This window comes from Nyctibius grandis, chromosome 34, assembly GCF_013368605.1.
Source record: "Nyctibius grandis isolate bNycGra1 chromosome 34, bNycGra1.pri, whole genome shotgun sequence".
Classification (NCBI taxonomy): Eukaryota; Metazoa; Chordata; class Aves; order Nyctibiiformes; family Nyctibiidae; genus Nyctibius; species Nyctibius grandis.
Genome location: NC_090691.1, coordinates 1,033,446 through 1,047,319, shown reverse-complemented (window position 1 = coordinate 1,047,319; position 13,874 = coordinate 1,033,446). Strand labels below are relative to the sequence as shown.

Below are 13,874 nucleotides of genomic sequence, written 5' to 3'. Positions count from 1 at the left end.
TTATTTCCTTCCTTCCCCAAGAATTGAAAACTCTATCATTTTGTGGTCGCTGTGCCCAAGACGGCCTCCAACCACCACATCTCCCACCAGACCTTCTCCGTTTGTAAACAGCAGGTCTAGCGGGGCACCTCCCTTGGTGGGCTCACTAACCAGTTGTGTGAGGAAGTTATCTTCCACACACTTCACAGAATCACAGAACCAACCAGGTTGGAAGAGACCTCAGGGATCATCGAGTCCAACTGTTGCCCTGACACCACCCTGTCAACTAGACCATGGCACTAAGTGCCATGTTCAGTCTTTTCTTAAACACATCCAGAGATGGTGACTCCACCACCTCCCTGCGCAGCCCCTTAAAATGTCTAATAACCCTTTCTGAAAAGAAATTCTTCCTAATGTCCAACCTGAACCTCCCCTGGTGAAGCTTGAGGCTGTGTCCTCTTGTCCTATCGCTGGTTGCCCGGGAGAAGAGGCCGACTCCCACTTCACTACAACCTCCCTTCAGGTAGTTGTAGACTGCAATAAGGTCACCTCTGAGCCTCCTCTTCTCCAGGCTAAACACCCCCAGCTCCCTCAGCCATTCCTCGTAGGTCAGACCCTCCAGACCCTTCACCAGCTTGGTCGCCCTCCTCTGCACTTGCTCCAACACCTCAACATCTTTCTTGAAGTGCGGGGACCAGAACTGGACTCAATGTGCAGCCTCACGAGTGCCGAGTAGAGAGGGACGATCACTTCCCTAGACCGGCTGGCTACACTATTCCTAATAGAGGCCAGGGTGCCATTGGCCTTCTTGGCCACCTGGGCACACTGCTGGCTCATGTTTAGCCGGCTGTCAATCAGCACCCCCAGGTCTCTTTCCGCCGGGCCGCTTTCTAACCACTCTTCCCCCAGCCTGTAGCACTGCATGGGGTTGTTGTGGCCCAAGTGTAAGACCCGGCACTTGTTCTTGTTGAACCTCACGCCGTTGGTCTCGGCCCATCTATCTAACCTGTCCAGATCCCTCTGTAGGGCCTTCCTACCCTCCAGCAGATCGACACTCCCACCCAGCTTGGTGTCATCTGCAAATTTACTGAGGGTGCACTCAATCCCTATGTCTAGATCATCTCTAAAGATATTGAACAGCACCGGCCCCAGAACTGAGCCCTGGGGAACACTGCTAGTGACCGGCCACCAGTTGGACTTTGCCCCATTCACCACCACTCTCTGGGCTCGGCCATCCAGCCAGTTTTTAACCCATTTAAGAGTCCACCCATCCAAGCCCCGGGCAGCCAGTTTGTCTAGGAGGATGCTGTGGGAGACAGTGTCGAATGCCTTACTGAAGTCTAGATAGACTACGTCCACAGCCCTGCCCTCATCTACTAAGTGGGTCACTTGGTCATAGAAGGAGATCAAGTTGGTCGAGCAGGACCTGCCTTTCATGAATCCATGTTGGCTGGCCCCGATGCCCCGACTGTCCTGCATGTGCCGTGTAATGGCACTCAGGATGATCTGTTCCATCACCTTGCCTGGCACAGAGGTCAGGCTGACAGGCCTATAGTTCCCTGGATCATCCTTCCGGCCCTTCTTGTAGATGGGCGTTACATTTGCTAATTTCCAGTCAGCTGGAACTTCTCCAGTTAACCAGGACTGCCGGTAGATAATTGAGAGTGGTTTGGCAAGTTCATTTGCCAGTTCCTTCATTACTCTGGGGTGAATCCCATCCGCGCCCATAGCCTTGTGGGTGTCCAACTGGCACAGCAGGTCACTAACCGTCTCCTCCTGGATTACGGGGGGTTCACACAGCCCCCCATCCCTAACTTCAGGCTCTGGGGGCCGAGTCTCCTGAGGACAACCGGTCCTGACATTAAAGACCGAGGCAAAGAAGGCATTGAGCACCTCTGCCTTTTCCTCATCCCCTGACACTACACTACCCTCCTCATTCAGCAAGTGGTGGAGGCTCTCCTTGACCCTCCTTTTGCTGTTGATGTATTTGTAAAAGCTTTTTTTGTTATCTTTGACTGTAGCAGCCAAATCAAGCTCTAATTGAGCTTTGGCCCTTCTAATCTTCTCCCTACACGACCTGGCCACATCCCTATAGACCTCCCAAGTTACCCGACCCTTCTTCCAGAGCAAGTAGGCTCTCTTTTTTTCCTTAAGTTCTAGCCTAAGTTCCCTGTTTAACCAGGCTGGTCTTTTTCCCCGACGGCTTGTCTTCCTACACACTGGGACAGCCTGCTCCTGAATATTTAGCAATTCCCTTTTGAAGCATGTCCAGCCTTCCTGGACTCCTTTGTCCTTCAGGACCGACTCCCAAGGGACTCGGTCCACCAACCTCTTAAACAGGCTAAAGGTTCAGGAACCTCCTAGACTGCCTCCTTTCCGCTGAGTTGAGTTTCCAGCAGACATCCGGCAAATTAAAGTCTCCTTTACAAGAGAGACAAGGGCAAATGATTGTGAATCATCAGCCAGCTGCTTGTAGAACAGTTCATAAGCCTCTTCATCCTGGTTGGGTGGTCTATGACAGACTCCCACCAGGATATCTGCCTTGCTGAACTTCCCCCTGATTCTTACCCATAGGCACTCAACCTTATCATCACTGTCCTTAAGCTCCATACAATCAAAACACTTCCTAATGTATAGAGTCACCCCTTCACCTCTCTTTCCTCTCCTGTCCCTTCTGAAAACTTGTGTCCATCCATTACAGCACTCCAGTCATGCGAGTGATCCCACCACGTTTCCATGATGGCAACTATGTCATATCTTTCCTGTTGCACAATGACCTCCAGCTCCTCCTGTTCGTTACCCATGCTGAGTGTGTTGGTGTAGATGCACTCAGCTGGGCTATTGGTTTCTCCCCCAGCTCTGGCATTCCACTCCTAGACTTGTTTCCAGCAAGCCAGGTGTTATCCCCCTCCCCCTTCAAGCCTAGACTCCAGGCATTGTTGCTCACATGCAGGGCTGCTTGGCAGGTACCCCCAGACAGCCCTGATAATTTCCCTTACTTTGCCTTTTCTTTCTTTTTTTCCTCTTTTCCCACTCACAGTTTCTTCCCGTTGACCATCCTTGTACCACCCCATGCAAACAGCCCACCTCTCTGTCCCCTGTCCTCCCTTGTCCTTTTTTGTTGTTTTTTTTTTTGTACCTTCATTTAGGGTTTCTGAGCTTGCACCATGAGAATTCCTACCTTGGTCAGTAATGCCATTAAACTAGTACCTCCTTCTATTATCTCTAGTGTCCTACAATTCCTCATGCTGTGATCTAATCAGAGGCACCACAACTTTGGTGGGCCATCTGTACGCACACAGTAACAGCTGTCAAAACAGAGCTTCACTCCAGGAGGACCTTGAGAAAGTCTCGGGTCTGGCAATCGAAGCCTCATGAAGTTTTAAAGGAGAAGTGGTAAGTCCTTTTTTGGAGCCAAAATAACCGCAGATGTGAAGGCAGTCTGGGCCCTGAACAGCTCAGGAGTGACCCTGAGGAGAAGGGCCTGGGCGTTACGAGGGATGCCATAGGAGTGAGTGGTGCACGCTCCATGTTAATAAGGCCAACTGCATACAGGGCTGCATTGGGAGGAGTGTGGCCACCCAGACAACAGAGTTATCATCCCTCTTGACTCAGCACTGGTGCGGTGATAGCTGGACTAATGTGTCTGGTTGTGGGGCTCCCAGGTCTGGATGAATGGGGACGAACTGGTAGGCTCCAGTGGAGATCAGTCAGGATGGCCATTGGGGTTTGCGTGGAGAGGCTGAGGGCCCTGGGCTTCTTTAGCCTGGTGGAGGCTCAGGGCACTACAGTGGTAGCCTGCACCACCTTAAAGGGTGGTTTCAGAGATGATGAAACTCTTCTTAGTAGTGGGAAGAGAAGGAAACCTCCACAACGTGCAGTTTGCAAGGTTCAGACTGGAGGTGAGGGAAAAGAAATCCCACTCAATGTGTAGCCTCATGGTGCAAGAGGGCAGCCAGAGGGAGTCTGGATCAGCCCATGGCTTTGTGTTTCAAGGAACAGGCAGCAAGAATAGAGAGACACCACTGAAGGTATAGAAATGCTGGGGTGAGAGATTGGTGGGAAGCCAAGATGGGTGTCTGCAGCCTGAAGGGGAAGAGGTGCAGGCATGGGACGGTGTAGGACAGCCTGCAGGAGAGATAGCCAAGGGCTCTGGCAAGATTAAAAGGCTCAACAGTGTCGTATCTCCCACGATGCGGTTCACGAGAGGGCACGGAGTAAATGCACGCAGACCAATATGGTCGTTAAGCAGATCTCGTTTATTCGCGTATCTGAGGGTACATTTATACTATTCCACTATTGTGCACGCTCCATGTGCGTGTCGTCTTAATCCTAATTGGTTAACATACCTTACTTGTACTAATATGATTGCTGAGCATGCTGTGTCCATGCGCCTCTATATTAGTTCTGATTGGTTTATGCTAACAGGCCATACCATGCTGTCATAGCATTCTTCTTGTTTCAATCTTGTTTCAACTTCTACATATCTTGCTTGTCTCAATAGCCAAGGTCCTTGCTCGTCGTTATGATTGGTCAGTTCATCACCACCTCCTACCACCCCCTTGGACACGGCTCGTTCAGTACGTGACCATTGTCTCGTAAGAACTCCACACAACAGGACTGAGGGCTTTGTCCCCTTGGCCATGGCAGTTGCCTCTGCCATTGAGGCCTACCAGCAGAAATTTTCTTTTGAGGGTCTGGACTTTGTTTCTCCTGCTTGGGGAGACCAGTCAGTGCCATAGAATTTTCCTACACTTGACATTGCTCACCCTCACATCTCACTGCCACCAGGAAGAGCCTTGAGCCATGTATGAGGGACAGAAGCTGACTTCCCAAGGCCTGGCATTCAGGGCTTGGCCTTTCTGCTTCATCAAACAAACCAAAGGCTTTTCTCAGCATTACAGCCACCTGCACAGGGCCTTTGCCTACCTGCAATCACAGCCTCCAGTAATCTGCTCTAATGAGTCCTTGGGGAGGCTTTGTCAGTAATGGCCCCCAATGGGGCCCATTAATGCTTCCAGGTACTTTGAGTTTTGCTTCTGACTTCTTGAGCACTTTCTTCAATCTTCTCTCAGTACCTGAGGTTCAGGGACTCAGCACCCAATACACCATGGGGCTCATTAAAATACAGAAAGCCCTAAAGGAGCCATGTCTCTTCCTGTACTTTTCTTCAAGTCTTCAAGACTTGTACAGCTGATTAGAGAGGTTTCACAGTGTAGTTAAGGAGGAAGTTTTCAAAGTGCATCTAATAAAAATGATTTATTTTATTTTAAAGGATATTTTCTATTACTTTTCAGTTTAAAGAAGAGGTGACAGAAGCATTCTCCTAGCAGCTTGGAAGAGAGTCCCTTGAGGTCTGACACTGTACGGACAGCTTCGCTGCTCACTTCCCCAACCCCACCATTTCTGTCATTGGCCACCTGGGACTTAGGTCACTGTTCCTTACATCAGACTTCTCCACCGAAGTTTGCAGCTGGATGTTACAGCTCCATTGCACCATCTCCCACCTGCTCTCCTTGGAGAACTCACTGCACACAGGCACAGAAGAATTTTTCTTATTTTCAAGGAAAGATAACTAAATCATGATAAAATTTCATAAACAATAAAACAGACTCTGCACCCATATGCTGAGTACAAGCTGCCTTTAATGAGGTCACCTTTCTACAAGGGATAATCTTATGACAAATGTTTTAGATAGGTAGATAACAAAGGATAGATATAAACACAATTAAAGAGCTAGCTAAGGAGACAATTAAGCTGTTGAAAGACAGGAAATCTCTTAACTACCTGAAGCTCAAAACAGCAGCAGCTGGCAAGTTGAGAGGAACCTGAAGGAACAACTGATAGAATCATAGAATCATAGAAGATCTGAAATTGGTTAAACAGGACTGTTTGAACCCATGTTAACTGTCCCTGATGATTACATTCTCCTTTGAATGCCTTTCAATAGCATCAAGAATCATCAAATCGTACAATATCGTGACTTGGAAGGGTCCCATAAGGATCATCGAGCCCAGATCCCTGCTCCTCACAGGACTACCTTAAACTAAACCATATGACTAAGAGCATCGTCCAGATGCTCCTTGAACTCTGACAGGCTTGGTGCCATGACTGCTTCTCTGGGGAGCCTGTTCCAGTGACCGACCACCCTCTCACTGAAGAACCTTTTCCTAATGTCCAATCTGAATTTCCTCTGATGCAGCCTCATTCTATTTCCTCTTGTCCCATTCCTGGTCGCCAGAGAGAGGAGATCAGCACCTCCCCCTCCGCTGCACCCTTTGAGGAATTTATAGACTGCATTGAGGTCACCCCTCAGCCTTCTCTTCTCCCAGCTGAAAAAACCCAGTGACCTCAGCCACTCCTCTTAAGTCTTGCCCTTGAGGCCTTTCACCATCTTGGTCACCCTCCTCTGGACACACTCTCATAGTTTGATGTCCTTCTATTGAGGTCTTCAAAACTGCACACTGTACTCGAGGTGGGGCTGCACCAGTGTAGCGTGGAGTTGGACAATCACCTCCCGTGACTGGATAGCTGTGCTGTGCTTGATGCACTCTAGGACATGGTTGGCCCTTTTGGCTGAGAGGGCAAACTCTTAGCTTGTATTCAACTTGCCATCAACCCAAACCTCCAGATCTCCTTCTGTGGGGCTGCTCTCCAGCCTCTTGTCCCACAGTTTGTACGTATATCCAAAATTACACCGTTTCAGGTGGAGAATCTGGCACTTGCTCTCATTACATTCCATTACGGTTGGTGTTTGCCCATCTCTTTAATCTATCCACACCTCTCTGTACGGCCTCTCTACACTCTAGGGAGTCCACAGCTCCTCCTAGTTTAGCATTGTCAGCAAACTTACTTAATGTACGTTCGATTCCTGCGTCCAGATCATTTATAAAACTGTAAAGAGACATGCCCTAAAACTGAGCCCTGGGAAACCCCACTAGTGACTGCCCGCCAGCCTGATATAACCCCAGTTACAACAACCCTTTGAGCCCAACCTGTCAGCCAATTGCTCCCCCAGCGTATGATGGACTTGTCTAGCTGTGGGCTGGACATTTTGTCCAGAAGGATACTGTGAGAGACAGTATCAAAAGCTTTGCTAAAATCCCCAAACAACACATCTATGGGCTTCCCTTGATCAACTGAAAGGGTGACCTTGTCATAAAAGGAAATTAAGTTGCTTAAGCAGGACTTTCCCCTCGTGAAACCATGCTGCCTATGATGAATGACTGTGTCCTGTTCTAGGCTCCCCAGTGCAAGACAGAGATGAAGCAACTGGAGATAGTCCAGCAAAGGGCCACAAAGGGCATCTCTCATATGAGGATAGCTTGAGAGAACTGGGACGGTTCGACTTGGGGAAGAAAAGACACTTTGTGGCTGTATCTACTCCAGTGTAGGTGTATCCACAGGCCACAGTCCTTCAGAGGTGTACCTGCTCTGGTGTGGGTGACTCGTCACAGTCACTACAGCGGTGTACATGTTCTGGCATGGACTTATTGAAAGGTAACTCCCCCCTCAGCTGATTACCTCCACTGTGAATGTATCCACAAGTCATCATCCATTTGACCACAATTCACAAGGGAGTGTTAGCAAGTTCCCTCGCTGCCCCCAAGCCTACTCGCTGGCAGGATTGGAGTGAAAAAAGAAGAGCCAGTGAGGTGAGGTGTCCTGCGGGACTTCATACTTACAAACAAGGAATGGTCAGGGATGTAACACTCAGGGGAGTGGAGTGTAGGACCCTGGGAGGAGGGAACAAGGCCAAGAGCAGGACTTCAGGAGAGAAGGCTTTAGCCTACTACCCAACTTGTTTGGAAGAATCCCATGGGATATGGCCCTGCAGAGAAGAGGGGTGCAGAGAGCTGATGGCTAAGGATCCCCTCTTCAAGCTCCAGAATGGTCCACGCTGACATGCAGAAAGTCCAGAAAAGTTGACAGGAGGCTGGCATGGATGAGAAAGGAGGTCTTGACAAAAAACAAGCATGAGAAGGAAGCAGAGAGAAGGTGGAAGCTGGCTGCCTTCCAGCCTCAATGATTCTGTGCTGCTGTGCTAGAGAGAGCAAGTTGTCTACATTTTTCACTAATACAGCCTTGCATGCAAACAGTCCAACTCTCATTTACCCTTTCTCCGCTGACCCTGGTGTTGCTTGCTTTGTCCCCTCCTTTGGTGTTTTGGAGATTGTATTCACGGCAATTCCTACCTGGGTCTGCAGTACCCTGCAACTCCTCATGCTGTTATCTCATGAGAGACACCACAATCAGGGTGAGCCATCTGAACACAGGCATTGCCAGCTGACCAAATGGAGCTTCAGTCCAGGGGGACATTGAGAAACTCCGGGATTTGACCAACAGAAACCTCTTGACCTTTTACAAGGAGAAGTGGCCAGTCCCGCATCAGGGGAAAGAATAACCCTGTGCATCAGGGCAGGCTGGGACCTGAAGTGCTGAGGAGTGACCCTGAGGAGAAGGAGCTGAGTACTAGGTGGGACGCCACACGAGCCAGTGGTGCATGCTCACCATGACCAGGCCAGCTGCAGACGGGGCTGCATTAGGGTGAGCATGGCCCCCTGGAGCAGGGGAATTACTATCCCCCTCAACACAGCACTGCTAGGGATCCCTACATAAGGGTTTGTTACGGTGATCACCTCCCCATTTTGGCAGACTGAGGCAGAGTGACCAGAGGAGGTCTGCCAAGGTGGGGTTTGGAGCCTCAAGCACATGCCCTGTGTGGAGAGGCTGAGACACCAGGTCTTCTTTGGCCCTTTTGCCCAGTGGTGCAGAGGTTCAAGGCAGTACAGGATTAGCCTGAGAGTGCTTGAGGGGTGGTTTCTGAGATGGTGGAGCTTTTCTCAAAATTGGGAATCAGCATGAGAAAGAAAAAAAAATCCACAAAGTGCAGCCTGGGATGTTGACAGTGGTCGTGAGGAGAAAGAAATGTCACTGCAAGTGCAGTGCTGTGATACCATAGGACATACAGAAAGAGTCTGTTTTGGGCAAAGCTTTGTATTGAAACAAACAGCCTGTGAGGACGGAGAGATATCAGTAAGGGTAGTGAGCTGCTCAGGAGAGAGCAAGCTTGGTAAGCAGGGTGGGTGTCAACAGCCTCCAGGGAAACAGGCACAGGCGTGGGAAACCATAGGACATCCTGTGCTGGAGACAGCTTGGGGCTCTGGCAAGGCTGAAAGGTCTCAGCACAGCCAAGGTCTGTGTCTCCTGGGCTATGGCTGTTCTCTCTGCACCTCATGCCTGTGAGGAGATATCTTACCATTAGAGCACCAGGACCTCATTGCCTCCTCGTGCCCACCCGTGAGCCTGGGAGGCATCACACTATGGTCCTGCTCTAGGCATCACACTTCCCCATATCACCCTGCCCCAGGAAGAGCCCTGAGCAATGTGTGAGGGACAGGATCTCCCTTCATGGGGGCTGGGGGTCAGGGCTTGGCCCTTTGTTTTCATGTAACACATCCAGGTTTCCTCAGCATCAGAGACACCTTTCCCTTGCCTTTGCCTACCTCTCATCACTACCTCCAGTTTTCTGCTCTAACCGGCCTCCAGAGAGGCTTTGTCAGTGATGTCCCTCAGTGGAGCCCATTAAAACTCCAGGAAACTTTGGAGTTTGCACCTGACTTGGGCTTCTTGAGAGGTTTCTTCAACTTCCTCTCAGTGTCTAAGCTTCAGGGACTCACCACGAAACCCACCCAAGGGGTCATTAGAATGCTTGAGCTGGTCCCTCTGCTGCTGAGCTGGGCTGGGCTCCTGGGATGGAGGGAGCTCATGGCAGGTGGGCAGCGCTGCAGAGAGACAGCTCTGCCCAGGAGCAGCTCCTCTGCAGAGCGCAGCCGGGCTGAGGGCACTGCCTGCAGGCAGCGAGGGGAGAGGAGCCAGGCAGAGAGAGCTTAAAGGCAGTGTGGGGTGGGAGGGTGCTGAGAGCTCACTGGGGGAGAAATCTTCACAGCCCTCACACGGTAAGTCTCTGGCTGCAGGACAATGCAGGGGCAGTTCCTGGTGGGATTACCTGAAGCTGCTGCATCCCACAGTGTACAGGAGCTGTCAGGATGTCTCTCACAGTATCTCTGTGGTAGAGGAGAAGAACACGCTCCAGAGCAGGGCTTCCCTGCTGCACTGCCAGAGGGACAGAGCATGACGGCTGCCTTCTGCTGGGGACAACTGCAGGGGTGTGCAGCCAGGGGTGCCCAGGGCTGTCCTTGAGAGCAGGGTCCCTGCACCCCAGGGGTCTTTGTGCTGGGGCAGGGACTGTGCTGCCTGCCAGGGTCAGCACTCAGCCTGCCCGGGGAGCTCCCCACGGCACTGTGGGGAGAAACTGTGAGTGGAAGGAGCAACCCCTGGTAGGGTAGGGGAGGGTCCTCCTGCTATTAGGGGGGTGCTGCATGAGCCAGGGCTGCTCACAGCTCCAGATCAGCCCTGGGATATTTCACAGGGCACTTTTCAAGAAGCGCATCAAGGCAGGGGCTACATGAGAGCAGAGATGCTTGCCAGGGTCGGTGGAAATGGTAATGAATCTGTCAGGTTTGCACAAGAGAGGGAGACTCCTGCACCATTACACTGAGTGCTGAACAGGTTTCCAAGGAACCTGATAAAGTCACTTCACCCACCTCAGCCTACAGAAAACATTAACATCCCCTTTGTCATCTCTTCAGGGTTGATCTGACCTTCTCTTTAGGACTGGCCAGCACACAGATGCCCCTGGGCAGTGCCCAGCTGCCAAGAGGTGTCTGCAGGGTGGAGCTGAGCACACAGCGGGTAAGATGGGGTCTGTGAGCAAGGACAGGGAGGAGATGTGGGGACAGAGAAAGAGCTCCCAGCAGGGACAGCTTCAGGCAGCAGAGAGATGGGCAGAGAGTGGGAAGAAGGTGGGAAGAAGTGGGAAGAGGTGAACAAGCAGTGGGGGAAGCTGTGTTCGGGAAGCTCTCTTGTGGTCCTTCCCTGTAGATGTCTGCTGGGCGTTGTCTGCTGGGCAATGAGCTGACTCTCCATTGAAGACATCCCATCTCCAGGACCCCTGACTGTCTGCTTTACCTGTCCTGCTGGGCTTGCCAGCTGCCCTCTGGAAAGGCACAGCCCTCGTGTAGGATCCTAGGGAGTGCTGGGCCTTTCCTTGGGGGACAGCACTCTCAGAGTTATTTTCTTCTGCCTGAGAAGGGCCGTGTCCTACCTTCTCCATCACAACTGCATGTCTGTGATGGAAAAAGAAGAGTTCACACATTTGCCCTTTGAAACAGGACTCCCGTGCTTTCATAAGATTCCAGCTGCTTTTTTCATAAAGAGTAATTTGTGTGTGCAGTCACCCTCGAGGTAGCAGAAGTGAAAGCCCTGGGCAGCTGGGAACAAGACTGATGGACACTGCGGCTCTCCTGACTCTGCACTGAGCCACAGAGAGCTGGGCCCTTTTGCCTGTTTTACCTTAAGAACCTTCACAATTTCAGTCAAAAAAAAATGAGAATTTCTACACCTCAGAAGAAAACTCACCATTATTCTTTTGAGTGGAAAATAAAAAACAGAGAAAATTCTTATGAAGACTTGCTAAGCCTCTCTTCTGCAGCCCATGTTTTTCACAGTTGTGAGTGCAGATGTTGATCTTTTCCATTAAAGATGGATTAGATCTGACATCCCTTGGGAACATCGGAGCCGTCACAAACCAGCTCCCATGTACCCACTACAGCAGAACAAAGCTGACTCCTCAGCAGCAAACGGGCACAAGTCCTGGTCCTCAGAGCACACTCAGCCAGCACAAACCAGAGAAGGAAAAAGCCTTTCAACTGGGCGTGATTTCTATTAAAAATTGAGTGTTTTTTTCTGAACGAAGTCTGTCCTAAATTTTCCCTCCTTTCTTCTGCACAGTACCCATGTTCAGTGGAAGCAAATGTCCAACAGCAGCTCCATCACCCACTTCGTCCTCCTAACATTTGCAGACATGCGGGAGCTGCAGCTCTTGCACTTCTGGCTCTTCCTGGGCATCTACCTGGCTGCCCTCCTGGGCAACGGCCTCATCATCACCGCTGTAGCCTGCGACCACCGCCTCCACACCCCCATGTACTTCTTCCTCCTCAACCTCTCCCTCCTCGATCTGGGCTCCATCTCTACCACTCTCCCCAAAGCCATGGCCAATTCCCTCTGGGACACCAGGGCCATTTCCTATGCAGGATGCGCTGCACAGGTCTTTTTCTTTTCCTTTTTTATGTCAGCAGAATTGTATCTTCTCACCATCATGGCCTACGACCGCTACGTTGCCATCTGCAAACCCCTGCATTACGGGACCCTCCTGAGCAGCAGAGCTTGTGTCCACATGGCAGCATCTGCCTGGGGCAGTGGTTTGCTCAATGTTGTGCTGCACACAGCCAATACATTTTCACTACCACTCTGCCAAGGCAATGTTGTGGACCAGTTCTTCTGTGAAATCCCCCACATCCTCAAGCTCTCCTGCTCACACTCCTACCTCAGGGAAGTTGGACTTATTGTGGTTAGTGCCTGCTTAGCATTTGGGTGTTTTATTTTCATTGTGCTGTCCTATGTGCAGATCTTCAGGGCTGTGCTGAGGATCCCCTCTGAGCAGGGATGGCACAAATCCTTTTCCACGTGCCTCCCTCACCTGACTGTGGTCTCCATGTTTGTCAGCACTGCACTGTTTTCCTACCTGAAACCCCACTCCATCTCCTCCCCATCTCTGGACCTGGTGGTGGCAGTTCTGTACTCAGTGGTGCCTCCAGCAGTGAACCCCCTCATCTACAGCATGAGGAACCAGAAGCTCAAGGATGCCTTATGGAAACTGACCCAACAGATGCTGTTTCGCTGACAACAACCTTCCTCCCCTCTTCTGCACATTTCCCAGGTTTTATCTCAGGCCACAAAACTGTTTTTTTCTCTTGTGAGAACCTTACTGATAAATAATTGCCTGGGATTATACTCCTTGTCTTGAGGCTTCATCCTGTTGTGTCTGACCCTTGCACAACACTATGTCAGAGGTAACCTGTCCAATAGCACCTCTTCAATAAAAGGGCATCTCCCGAGTGCAGTGCTTTTAGACTGGGCTTGTTCTCCAAAGTTGCTGCCAATAAAACATCCAAGGAATTGATCTTTTAAAGTGTCTGTTCTCCTTGTGTTCTCCCTGTGTTTGGGTTGAGCTCACAGCACCACTGGGTTCTATTGTACCAAAAGTTCTGGTTTTAAAGGTTCTCTTCTTGGGGTCCAACGGCAGTGGAGATGGTGCATGGGCTCCTCGTCAGATCTTCAGGCTGCTTCACATGTGACAGGACTGATGGCATATACAGGTCTCTCTGGAAATGAATTTGGTGGCGTGAGGAGGGGATGAGTACTCACCATGCGCCCTGGGCTGGGAGTGAATGAAGACTCAGAAGGTGAAACTCCCTCAAAGGTGAAGTCTCACAGAACTAAAGCACTAAATTGAGATATCCACAATCAAGGGCTCTGAAGTGCCATGGGTGTCAGTGGGGACCCAGCAAGTAGAGGTAAGGGAGGCTGGAGAGATGTGGGAGCTGCCTGAGGAGGCCCACAGCTCCTGTGCTGCCCTGGGTAATGGGGCTGGTGGTGGCAGAAAAGAGGGCAAATGAAGTTGGGGTTGAGGATCAGCTACAATACAAATGCAGGAGAGCCTGAGAACGACTGGCCTCTGTTTCCCTATGCCATTATTGCAAGCACGGGGACTGATGGGAAGGCTGAGACCTCTTCTGCCCCCCAGGAGCCTCTGTGCCCTTGAGACCACCCCAAATCCTGTGTTCAGTTTTGGGCCCCTCACTACAAGAAAGACATTGAGGTGCTGGAGCAAGTCCAAAGAAGGGCAACAAAGCTGGTGAAGGGTCTGCAGAACAAGTCTTATGAGGAGGAGATGGGGAACTTAAGCAGGTGGGGTTGTTTAGTCTAGAGAA

The 13,874-nt window shown here is 50.8% G+C and overlaps 1 protein-coding gene and 1 pseudogene across 1 annotated transcript in view; one reads left to right on the top strand and one right to left on the bottom strand.

The window, feature by feature from the left end:
• LOC137675525 (scavenger receptor cysteine-rich type 1 protein M130-like) overlaps positions 1-13,874 on the bottom strand; it is a 137,017-nt gene that overhangs the window by 121,043 nt on the left and 2,100 nt on the right.
• On the top strand, positions 11,855-12,907 carry LOC137675492 (olfactory receptor 14A16-like; annotated as a pseudogene).